The sequence below is a fragment of the Schistocerca gregaria genome, chromosome 8, assembly GCF_023897955.1.
Source record: "Schistocerca gregaria isolate iqSchGreg1 chromosome 8, iqSchGreg1.2, whole genome shotgun sequence".
Classification (NCBI taxonomy): Eukaryota; Metazoa; Arthropoda; class Insecta; order Orthoptera; family Acrididae; genus Schistocerca; species Schistocerca gregaria.
In genome coordinates this window covers 156,426,441-156,439,145 of record NC_064927.1, presented here as the reverse complement: position 1 = coordinate 156,439,145, position 12,705 = coordinate 156,426,441, and the positions used below count along the sequence as shown (strand labels likewise).

Here is a 12,705-nt window from a genome sequence, read left to right as displayed (position 1 = left end):
TAATTAATTGGGCAAATTAATTAGTAAGTCAATTAATTTGATATTAATTGTGTGCTCGTATCTGTGAGGGAATTAACCAGAGGAGTGGGGCGGAGGTAGGTGGTTTCTTAGGAGGACAGATTATACTCATAGGGTCATAAATCAACCACCAAGCTGCTATAAACCAATTAACAGAACAATAGGTGAAGGTGAGGGGACAGGGTTGTATGGAAAACCACCTAGTAGAAGAATAGAGTAAGATCATAAATCAGTCAGCTGCCAAATTTAATTAATTTTTATGTCAGTTTGATGTCAAAAGTGCACCAGAACAAAGGTTGCCGTACTACTTACGTACATAAACCTGGTATGTGTCTTGATACTTACATCGTAGTCGATTAATCACTCAGTCATGTTATGTAGAGAGCTGTAAGGTATCAGGCAAATCCAACACCTTCCATGAAAACCCTGACATAATAAGCAAATCTACTAGTATATCACATAGCTCCGAATAAATCGTGACATGAAATTAACCAAAGTAATACAAGTAACGAGTGAGCAAATGGAATGCCACAGACTAACAGAAGAATGCCTAAATGCATGTCGTACCTTCCCATCGTGAGGCAGACGCAGTTCTGAGGGGAGAAACGAGAACAGAAGCCGAGAGCAGAACCGTGTTAAGCTAGAAGGCCCTACGATAAGGGAGGGGCTGGACACCCACGCCGCCAGACTACCTGTACGACTACACAACCCGCACGTTTTAGTGTGAGGCTTTTTTCGCGTCTCAGGTACGTCAAGGACCACCCCCCAGCCCATGTTAAAAGCTAGAGGCTTCCAGAAAAACAGTATAGATCTTACGATAACACAAAAAGGGCCACTACCACCCGCAAGTTTTAGCTTGAGACTTTTTCGCATCTCAGGTATGTCAAGGACCACCCCCCAGCCCATGTTAAAAGATAGAGCCCTCCAGAAGAACAGTATAGATCTTACGATAACGCTAAAAGGACCACACTAGCTGCAGGTTTTAGCGTGAGACTTTTTAGCGTCTGTTACGTTGCAAACTTTAAAAAACATTGCCCCACCACGAAAAATATAACGTTTCTCATTGGATGGACAGAATTTTTGTAGGCGGAGCTTAAGGTTAACACTGAGACCCTGATTGGTCAGATGAAAACACAGCCAGATAGTTTTTTTAACTAACTTCGGTAAATTGTAGTTCACATTTGCCACTTGAAGAAAAGATCTGAAACGCGATGATTTTTCTTTTATATAGTTATTGAGAAGCCACATCAGCCACTGTAATTTACGACAGGTTAGATAAGTAATTAAAGATAATTGAGGGTCACTGCAGACCATTTTGATAGTTTTCTCTTTTGTGAAACTTAAATTAAACCTAGATTATAGATGTGATATGGCATAGGTCATCCTTCGATCGATTGTAGAACTTGGAAACCCATTCAGGGAATATTCGTTCACATTTTTGTTGAAGGCAGTTGGTTTTTACCATCCTGTATTAAAACATTTCCTTTTATCAATAGTGCAATTTATAAACGATGTTTTGTGAGTAGAATAAAATTTCCAATGGTAAACTTAACTGCTTTTTCGACGTTATTTTACCAGCTAACTAAAAATAAGAAAGCCTTGAACCCTTTCCACTAAATTTAGTTAGTATTAAGATTTTTTTACAGGGAGTGCAGTGGAGCTGACGCTGAGATCATTATGTATTTGGTTATATCATCGCTAGTCTCACTGAACTCTTCTGAATTCTACATGTCATGTGTGGTCTGGCGTCTCCTTACCAGCAACAGGTCCCAGATTCAAACTAGTTAATTCCCCCAAAAAAAAAAAAAAAAAAAAAACACGCTCAGAGCGTCGTTGCGCGAAAGTGGTAGGGAGACACGATATAGAACAAACAGACACCACCATGAATGTTTAAAGAGCTGTATCAAAAATCTAGGATGTCTGGTTTCGTAGTGCTGAACAAAGAATATACGTATTTTGCTTGGGTGTGGGTTCACAGCCTCTAGAAATTTTATGAAAATAGAAAAATATGTGCACCATATTCAGTATTAAACCCCGAAACTATTCAATATTAAACCCCGAAACTAATTCAGATTCACCTTCAGCAAAATCAAATGGGTCCATGACTAACAAATGGTACACATGAACGAAAGGATGTCATTGCATCTACATGAACTCATGACAATACATGTAAGCTGTAGCCATTCGATATGTCAGTTTACACGCTTTCTTTCATAGTACCTTATACAAACTGTATGGCGAACCGTACGATTCTATTATGTATGACTTAAGGAAAAAGTCGTCAACTCATTTTGAAAATAATCGTTGTACAGTCATATGTGGTGCCGTCTGGTTCGTAATCTCATCTTCTTCCTAGTCCATTTTTTTTTTCTACGCCAGGTGAGTATATATGTACGTATGTGTGTATCTGTAGTGTGTAGGTCTATGATTCAACTTTTATGGATGCTCTCACGCGAATGGTTACTTCTTCACTAATCTGTGTCAAAATTAAAATTTGTACCCCTGGTGGGACTCGAACCCACAATCCCCGGTTTAGGAGACCGATGCCTTATCCATTAGGCCACAGGGGCTCACGGTAGTAGAGTGCTACACACGAGAACCCGTTTGGATCACGCTGCGGAGATGCAATGTACAGTAGCTCTCTCCCTTACTAGCCACGCTGGCCGCAGCCTGCCTCTGTGAAATATTCTGCCTCCGCTGCCAGAAGTGATTCGAATTTCGAAGACTCGGAGCGCATATCGTATTAATTACGTGTTATGGTGCGCAAGATTTGGTACGTAGGACATCCGCAACTGGGAGGCATGGTAATTATTTTAGGTGAGGTTAGCTTCAGTTGTACTAATATTTGTTTCAACGACGACCGCTTTCGGGATTTTTAAATCTCCTCTTCAGGTGTCTGAAATTGTGGTATGTAGTAATACATAACATGCAGTCGGGCCAGGCAGTCGTAGAGTGCCAATCACTGCATGTTGTCGGAAACTGTGCGCCGCTGGTCAGCCGCACGATAGCACCGCCACCAGCCATTACTGACTTACCTGACCGCGTGTTATGTACTACCAAACATTGTAATTTCATACTTCTGAAGACGGGATTTTAAATTCTCGAAACCGGTCGTGATTAAATAAATATTAGTACAACTGAAGCGGACCTTTCTAAATTATCATGTTTTGTGGTAATCATAAAAGACTGACCATTCTGCAGGAAGAGCTGCAAAAGAGCTTTGGCTACATGTGTGACGGTCCTATGCAGACGGTACCTACTGGTGTCTGAGTAGGGAATTCTGTGCTACTACTAGTGACAATGATTACAATGGTCTGGTCCCGTACTGAATTTAGTGTACTGGAATCCATTAGGATGGAGCAATACGTCCACGAAATTAGCTTTTAATACATCTTCATTGCCGGCCGGAGTGGCTTAGTGGCTCTACGCGCTACAGTCTGGAATCGCGAGACTGCTACGGTCGCAGGCTCGAATCCTGCCTCGGGCATGCATGTGTGTGATGTCCTTAGGTTAGTTATGTTTATGTTGTTCTAAGTTCTAGGGGACTGATGACCTCAGAAGTTTAAATCCCATAGTGCTTAGATCCATTTGAACCAATACATCTTCATTGCTATAAACCTTGAGTTATGCAGCAGCTCGAAATTCAAAATTGTGACAGCTAATAGTGCGACAGTGAAGTATTTATCGTAACTTATCACAAAAATATTACATGTCAATTACTTTATGTAACTATCCAGTATTCATACTCTGACGATATGACTGTTCTGTTCGAAAGAACATGCAATATCACAAAGACAAAAACGTACCTTAACTCCATATATCTGAAGCTAGATTTCACAGATGACTTATCTTGGAACATAAATATAATTACCAGACCATTCAGTACATAGTAGACAAGAATAAATTATGTACGAGATTAACCTAATTCAGTACCATTTCAGTATTTGGATTATATGAATAAGATTGTACCTAGAGCAAATCAATAATCGCCTATTGTACAATAAATCTTATCAGGACTACAACGCTAGCTAAGTGAGAGTCTTTAAAGTCTCTTGCTAAACAAAACTACGTGTAACTTCTATGTATACCAATTACAAACGAGTAGGGCGTGCTAAAAAGTATGTCAGAGCTTTTTGCGTGGAAGCCTTTGTAAGTAAAACAAACGTTATTAACATTCTACTTCTTTATTCTTCATGTCTATGTATTTATTTGTCTCATCAGTCCCTAAGCTTACACACTACTTAACCTAAATTATCCTAAGGACACACACACACACACACACACACACACACACACACACACACACACACACACACACACGCCCGGAGGAGGACTCGAACCTCCGCCGAGACGAGCTGCATTTGACTTTGTACACAGAGCCACAACTTCATTTCTCCTTGGACAGCTCTTCATCAGTATCAAGCTGAAGTCTTGAAGGTGTTCTTTAAGTTTTAGAAACAGATGAAAATCGAATGGGTCAAGTCGGAGTAGTACGCAGGGTGATCGATGACGATTACCCCGAACATCGAATTGTTGCAAATGTCGCAGCGCTCCTGTCTGGTCTGGCTGAAGGAGAGATTGCTCCATGTGTTGACGAACTCTTCGAATTTGAAACTAGATTACAGCCCGCTGTTTCACCGCCATGTCCCACGCTACAATTTGGAGCCGTCTTGCGTCAGAGGGCTGCAAATATGTAGACCTGAAGGATAAAACGTAGAATTTTGGTAACGTTTGTTATATTGTAAAAGATTTAACAGTTTTCACATAAATTCGGAGGCGTTACTTTTCACTATGCACTCGTCCGTATGTTGTGTTATGTTAAACGGGGACCTAGAAAGGACAGAGAGGCTCCGTCCCCGCCACAGCCGCAGGGGTCCGCAACCCCACGACGACTATTGCAGTCCATTTCACCCCTCCGCCGCCCCCACACCGAACCACTCTTTCGGGGTTATTGTGCGGTTCGGTCCCCGGTGGAACCCCTATGTTTGCGTGGTAGAGTAATGGTGGTGTACGCGTACATGGAGAACTTGTTTGCGCAGCAATCGCCGACATAGTGTAGCTGAGGCGGAATAAGGGGAACCAGCCCGCATTTGGCGAGGCAGATGGAAAACTGCCTAAAAACCATCCATAGACTGGCCGGCTCACCGGACCTCGACACAAATCCGCCTGGCGGATTCGTGCCGGGGACCAACGCTCCTTCCTGCCCGGAAGGACTCCTGCGTATAGTCATCGCCGTTCTTATTCATTCAAGTACTGCGGTTTTTCTTCATCGGCATCTTATACTGTTCTTGAACGTGTAAAGTTGACATCTGCACATCGCCTCTCGCAAAGCGTCTGCCACATGAATTACAGTATCTCCGTAACGCTGTCGCGCTGACTAAACGATCCTTTGCCGGAGCACGCCCTCTGTTCGTTGGAATTTATTTCTTTTATTAATGCAACCTGGTAAGATCACGGACTAATGAACAAACTCAAAAATCGGTCGAATTTCGTGGATGAGTTACATTTCCCAAAGATTTTTCTTACGAATCTGTCCGCTGTCATCTGTGCTTGCTACATATTGTTTAACGTGGCCATTCCAATTGAGGTCGTTCCGGACGATTAATCCTAGGTGTTTTACGGTAATTACTATATCCAGCGATTTGTCGCAATAATGGAATCGTACGCTAGTGAATTTCTTTTCCTGTTTCTGCGCGATACGTTAAGTTTATTTACGTTCAGAGTCAACTGGCAGCCCGAGCACCTGTCATAATGCGCAGCAGCTATTGTTGCAGTTCTCTACACTCTCGTAGCGTCGCTGCCTTCTGCTAGACAACCACATCATTTGCGAACATCCTTATGGAGCTTTCGATGTTAGCAACTAGATCATATACAGTGGTGTGCAAAACATAAAGACGAGAGTAACTTTCACGTGATGTGACTCTGTCAAGTAACATAGCTCTATTTTATGTAGACCTTACAATAAAAATGGCTCCGAGCACTATGGGACTTAACATCTGAGGTCATCAGTCACCTAGAACTTACAACTACTTAAACCTAACTAACCTAAGGACATCACACACATCCATGCCCGAAGCAGGCTTCGAACAAGCGACCGTAGTAGTCGCGCGGTTCCAGACTGACGCGCCTAGAATAGACCATACAAAGTAATAACTGTTACAGTATAGTACAGAATGTAACTACAACGGATATGCAATGAAGCTAACGGTAATCACACCTTTATTTAAAGACAATAATTAGACTCAAGTCATTATGATTCGTAATGGTTCCCTGGACATTACAAAAGGTTGGACCTGCTTCTTAATAGCCTATGTAATCACCACGAATGACCTGCTACGATGTACATGGATCGAGAACTGCGTAAGTTGTTCAGTGTACACTGTGTAGGACATGGAGACGTCTGTACTCGTGGGAGACAATGTTATCACCAACTAAAAGAGTTTGGCCATTTACATCTATGTGATTACTCTGCTTTTCAGAATAATGTGGCTGGCAGATGGCTCAATGAACCACCTTCAAGCTGTCTCTCTACCGTTCGACTCGGCATTCGAACGGCGAGCGGGAAAAACGAGCACTTAAATTTTTCTGCGCGGGCCCTGATTTCTCTTATTTTATTGTGATGATCATTTCTCCCTATGTAGGTGGGTGCCAACAGAATGTTTTCACAATCGGAGGAGAAAACAGGTGATTGAAATTTCATTAGAAGATCCCGTCGCAACGAAGAACGCCATTGTTTTAATGGTTGCCACTCCAATTCACGTATCATGTCTGTAGCACTATCTCCCCTATTTCGCGATGAAACAAAACGAGCTGCCCTTCTTTGTACTTTTTCGATGACATCCGTCAATCCCACCTGATGCGGATCCAACACCGCACAGCAGTACTCCAGAATAGGGCGGACAAGCGTGGTATAGACCTGAAGCACGTTCTAAGTGTTTAGTCAATGAATTGCAAATTTTGATTTGCTCTGCCCACAATATTATCTATGTGACCGTTCCAATTTAGGTTATTTGTAATCCTTAAGTATTTAGTTGAATTTACAGCCTTCAGATTTGTGTGATTTATTGCGTAATCGATATGTAGCGGATTTCTTTTAGTACTCAAGTGAATAACTTCACACTACGCCTTATTCAGAGTCAATTGCCGCTTTTCGCACCATACAGACATCCTATCTAAATCATTTTGCAAGTCGTTTTGATCATCTGATGACTTAACAAGACGGTAAAAGACAACATCATCTGCAAACAATCTAAGACGGCTACTCAGATTGTTAATGTAGATCAGGAACAATAGAGGGCCTATAACACTTCCTTGGGGAGCGCCGGATATTACTTCTGTTTTACGTGATGACTTTCCGTCTATTACTATGAACTGTGACCTTTCTGACAGGTAATCACGAATCCAGTCGCCGAAGTGAAGCGATAGTCCATAGGCACGCAGTTTAGCTAGAAGACAATTGCGAGGAACGGTGTTGAAAGCCTCCTGGAAATCGAAAAATATGGAATGAATTTGACATCCCCTGTCGATAGAACTCAGTACGCCATGAGTATAAAGAGATGGTTGTGTTTCACAAGAACGATATTTTCTGAATCCGTGATGTGTGTCAATAAATCGTTTTCTTCGAGGTAATTCATAATGTTCGAACATAGTGTATGTTCCAAAACCCTACAGCAAATGGACGTTGGTGATATGGGCCTGTAATTCAGCGAATCTTCGGTAAATGTCAGTACGAATATCTCTAGCCTTGAACGAATTATTCACTCTGCAGCGGATTTGAAACTTCCAAGTAGATTAAAACTGTGTGACGGACCGGAACTCGAACTCGAGAGTTCTGCCTTTCGCCGGCAAGTGCTTTCTAGCACTTGCGCTACCGAATCACATCTCACGACCGGCCTTCACAGTTGCACAATCAAGGCAAAGGTCCTGGGTTTGAGTCCTGGTATCACGCACAGTTTCAATCTGCAAGGAATTAATCTGTAATCCCGCTCAAAAGACTTAATACATGACTTGTTTTAGAAAAATTAGTACATTGTATCAGAAAAAAAATTAAGTACGTCTTACAAGGAAACATCACCAACATGAGATCACATTTTATGAAGATAAAAGCACACTTCCAAGACAGCCAAGCAATCGATCCCGCTCGAAAATTTGGGCCATAATTCTGATAACCAACTTTTTAGGAACTTAAAATCTCATACCTTCTACCAAAACAGATGCATTGTAAATTCAGAGTTGGGTATCTAACGTATACAGTAAGTAAATGATAGCATCAGTATTTGTGTCTAACAATTTAGGTAGTGCTAACGTTGCTTCGTGATGTGGAAAATGGATATTAAGAAAGGAAACGACCAGAAGAATAAAGAGATCACGTATGAAATTACTTAGAAGAGCAGCGGGTGCACAATCCTTTACAAAATCGACATGCGATATGTTGAGTATAAATTTCGAGTTTCTGGACAGAATAAGCTATTGCCACATACGTAAAATAGTGGACGTATTTTGTATTAGACTGGTAAAACACTGGCCCGTTGGGAGATCGAACCCACGACCCTCGCGTTATTAGCACGACGCTCTTACCAACTTTTTGTGTTTTTTTTTTCTAGAACCGCTTTTTTTAAAATAATTTTTAGGATGGTGAGGGCGTGGTACACGCCGCACTAGCAATGGGGTCTCTTCACGGCACTGCCAGTGCGTCGAGGCCCAAACTCCCTGCCACCCCTTTTTCATGTCCCCTGTTGGGTCATAGCACTAAGTGTGCAGAAATCTTAACACAATATTCCCATTCTCCGATGTAAGAAAGCCAAAGAAACCTCTTCTGAGTAGGAACTGAACATTGATAAAAAAACAAATTTAACAATTCGTCTCGGATCAAGTTCCGGAAGCAATGTAATAGTAAATAATAATAAGAAAGCAAATGACTTTTTAATTTTCTTCTGTTCGTTCTCGTTCAAGGTGTTGTACTGCTTCCACATATTTAACCAACACCCATTCTTTCAAAAATGATCTTCAGCATGTTGCCGTAGTGCTTCTTGTGGTTGCGATACGTGCTGATTTTTGCATATTCACACTTCATGTAAACGCGGAATTCTGTCTCGTCCGACCCAAGTGTGTGGATGACATAACTAACATATTTTCCCAGTAACCAGCTAATGGCGTTGGTTTTTAATTCCGGAAAGTATGTCGTGTCTGGTCTCAGGAGGAGCGATGGCGTTATATATTCCGTAGAGGATCTGGTGAGAAAGGCAATTTGTTGCCTGATCCAATTCCAGTTATGCACATTGCCACCACAAGTGAATATGTGGCTGAGTGTATCCACCAGATTGCATTTTCCACAAAGGTGTGTCTGGTTCAAAGCGATCCCATATAGTCTCTCGTTGGTGCTGATGACATTTTTAACTCTTTTGTACCATGCGGAAATAGCGTCTGTAGATAGCCCGGCAAAGTTGATGTTCGGCCATACAGCTATCCAGTCACAATTTGGGAATTTCGTTTCACTTTTGTTTCTACCCTCATTTAACTTACTTTCAAGTATGATGTCGCGCGCTGTGATACGTCTGTTGCTTCTGATTTCGTCACTAAGATAACTTGCTTCGAGCAAAAAGTTCCTCACATACTGCAGACGGGCATTAATCCTTCGCACATCAATCGGTGCTTGCAGGCTATGGGGTGTCACAGCCTCAAAGTGCTTTGCGGTTATACATTGTGGAAGTTCTTTGAGTATATGGTAAGTCCGTTTGAGGAACAGAGCAGACGCTTTATTGCGAATATCCACCAAACCGAGGCCCCCGTTTCTGACATCCAGTATAACGGTAGTCGTACCAACCCTGAATAAGTCTCCTCGCCATAAACAATTGGTACCAGTGGACATGACCCCTTTCGCTACTAGTTTAGGGATTGGAAATACCTGCGCAGTGAAATACGCTTTAGACAAAACGCAGGAATTGATGAATCTGACTTTTTGTACCAGGTCCATAGTTCGATGGATGTTCCCATTACAGCACCATGAACTTTCCTCCTAGTTTCCGTCCAGTTAAAAGAAGCCATCCTCATCGGACATGCTATTAAGGTTATTCCCAAAGTTTTATGTTTGTTGTCTTGTTTTGCCCATGCCAGTCGAAGGTGATCTAGGCCCCGTAGATTCAATATTTGACTTTCGTTTTCATTTGCTGTCGCTCCCAACACTAGACAATACCTTTGGATTTCTCTTTCCAGTGTAACTGTCTCCTCCTTATTCCTTATTACAACGCCCACGTCATCAGCATAGCCCGCATCTCGTGGTCGTGCGGTAGCGTTCTCGCTTCCCATGCCCGGGTTCCCGGGTTCGATTCCCGGCGGGGTCAGCCCCCCAGGGGGCTCGCGGTCCTTTCGTGAGTACGTGCGTGGCGAGCACGGGGCCCCGAGCTATTGCAGCCTTCCTTCTTTTTCCGGGCTGCATTTCCTTTCCCTTCCCCTCCTTTCCTGTCCTTCATCCTTCCCTCCGACCTCTCCTCTCCCTCTCTTGGTGTCCCTATTTATGGTGTCCCTCCTTATGTTGGCCCTGCTATTCTCCTGGTTCTGTTGACCTTGCAATTTGGTATTCTCTGGTCCCCTCTGGGGTTTGACCTCCATCACTAAATTTTCTTCCGTAGTGTGAGCCATTTGGGGAAGAGCACCTTACCTAGTGTCTCCGGCGTGTGCCATCATCATTGATTCCATCGTTTCCTTTACGTCGTTGTTTGACGCTAGGGTCCATAGCCAGCACGGTAGCCAGCCCGTGTGGTGGGGTCGCTATGTACCCTTTTGGTTGAGCCCCCTGAAAACACAGGGATCACACGTCTGATACCTGAGCTGTGACCTCCTCATGTAAGCCTAGGAGTGGTTGCTTGTCGTCCTGGAGCATCGGAACTCCCAGCAATGGCCGCCGTGCCAGACGGCCCTTGCTGTGGCTGGGTGGCGCCCATGAGGAGAGCCCCTGATCGGAGTGGGTGGTATCAGGGCGGACACTATGCTCATGAAACGCATAAGAGTCCACAACTCTGGCCGTTCTCCGGCCGTCTCTTTGACTGGAAAAGATTCTTCACGTGCTGCTTCCTCTGCCCCTTCCGCCTTCCCTTCCGTGGCTACCCCCAGGGAGGAGGGCCAGGCTCGTCGGCTGGGGGCGAAACCTTTCCCTCGCTATCTGGTTTGCGCCAGAACTGATGGGGATACTTTTACTCATACGAAACCTATGTTTTTTGTTGAACACATCGAAGACAAGTTTGGCGAGGTGGACTCTATCAGCAAGATGCGGTCTGGGTCGCTGTTGATTAAAACTGCTTCAGCTACCCAGTCTGCAGCTCTCTGTGCCTGTACCCATCTTGGTACGATTCCTGTGTCAATTACCCCACACCAGTCCTTGAACATGGTGCAAGGTGTAATTTTCCATAGAGACCTCCTCCTTCAATCTGATGAGGAACTTCGGGACAATCTAAGCCGGCGGGGGGTTCACTTTGTTCGGCGGGTTCAGAGGGGTCCGAAGGACAACCGCGTTGACACTGGTGCCTTTATCTTGGCCTTTGAAGGGGACACCCTCCCTGAGGTCAAGATTATGGTCTATCGGTGTGACGTGAAGCCATACATCCCACCACCTATGCGATGTTTCAAGTGTTTGTGTTTTGGCCACATGTCTTCGCGCTGTTCGCAGGCCCCCCTCTGTGGTGACTGTGGACATCCGTTCCATGAGGGAAGTTCCTGTGTTCCCCCTCCTGTGTGCGTAAATTGTCGTGGGAATCATTCTTCACGGTCACTGGATTGCCCAGTGTATCAGAAAGAGAAAAAGATACAGGAGTATAAGACTCTTGATCGTCTCACCTATACCGAGGCCCGTAAAAAGTATACACGCCTTCATCCAGTGACCCTGACAACTAGTTATGCTTCAGTAGTATCTTCACCCCCTCCTCCTCATTCCTTACCCCAGTCCCGAACCCCTTTCCTCCCCCCTCCCCCTGCGGTTCCCACACCATCCCCTCCGGGCACCGCTTCCTCTCCCCGGCTGGAGAAGTGTCCTGCTTCTTCGGCGTCTGCCGGTCATGGGCGCCCCTCGCGGGATCCCCCTTCCCGGCACCTTCCAGGCCAAAGGTCTGCTGCCACGCGGCCACCAAGAGAATCACGGTCTGCGGGCCCCCAGATCGCCCGCTCTCTTTCTGTTCCCGATCTTGCTGTGGCTGGCTCCATTTTGTTGCACAGCCCTCCACGATCCCAAACAGCAAGAAAGAAGAAGCACAAGTCCCGGGACAAGGAGTCTCTGGTGTCGCCAGAGGTCTCGTCCCCATCTTCACAACCTGACTCTGACCTGTTATTCATGGATGTCGCCCCCTCCTTGTCGGTGACGGGTGGTGACCCACCGGCATGACTGACATTAGCCTGTTCACCCCCCAATTGACTCATCGTTCTTTGGCTATCCAATGGAACTGTAATGGCTATTACCGTCACCTACCGGAGTTGCAATCCCTTCTTTCGTTTTACTCTGCGGCTTGTGTGGTTCTCCAAGAAACTCATTTTACTGGTGGTCATTCACCAACCCTCCGTGGCTTCCGTGCTTTCTGTCGAAATCGGGTCGGCCCCCTACGGGCGTCTGGCGGAGTTTGCACGTTGGTCCGAACGGACATTGCCAGCACGTGGATTCCTCTCCAAACTACATTGGAAGCAGTTGCTGTTAGGATCCACCTG

General features: G+C 44.6%; 1 non-coding gene across 1 annotated transcript; it reads right to left on the bottom strand.

The window, feature by feature from the left end:
- Positions 1–2,515: 2,515 nt before the first annotated feature.
- On the bottom strand, positions 2,516–2,588 carry Trnar-ccu (transfer RNA arginine (anticodon CCU)). Its single transcript has one exon. It is a non-coding gene; the product is annotated as a tRNA-Arg (tRNA).
- Positions 2,589–12,705: the final 10,117 nt, after the last annotated feature.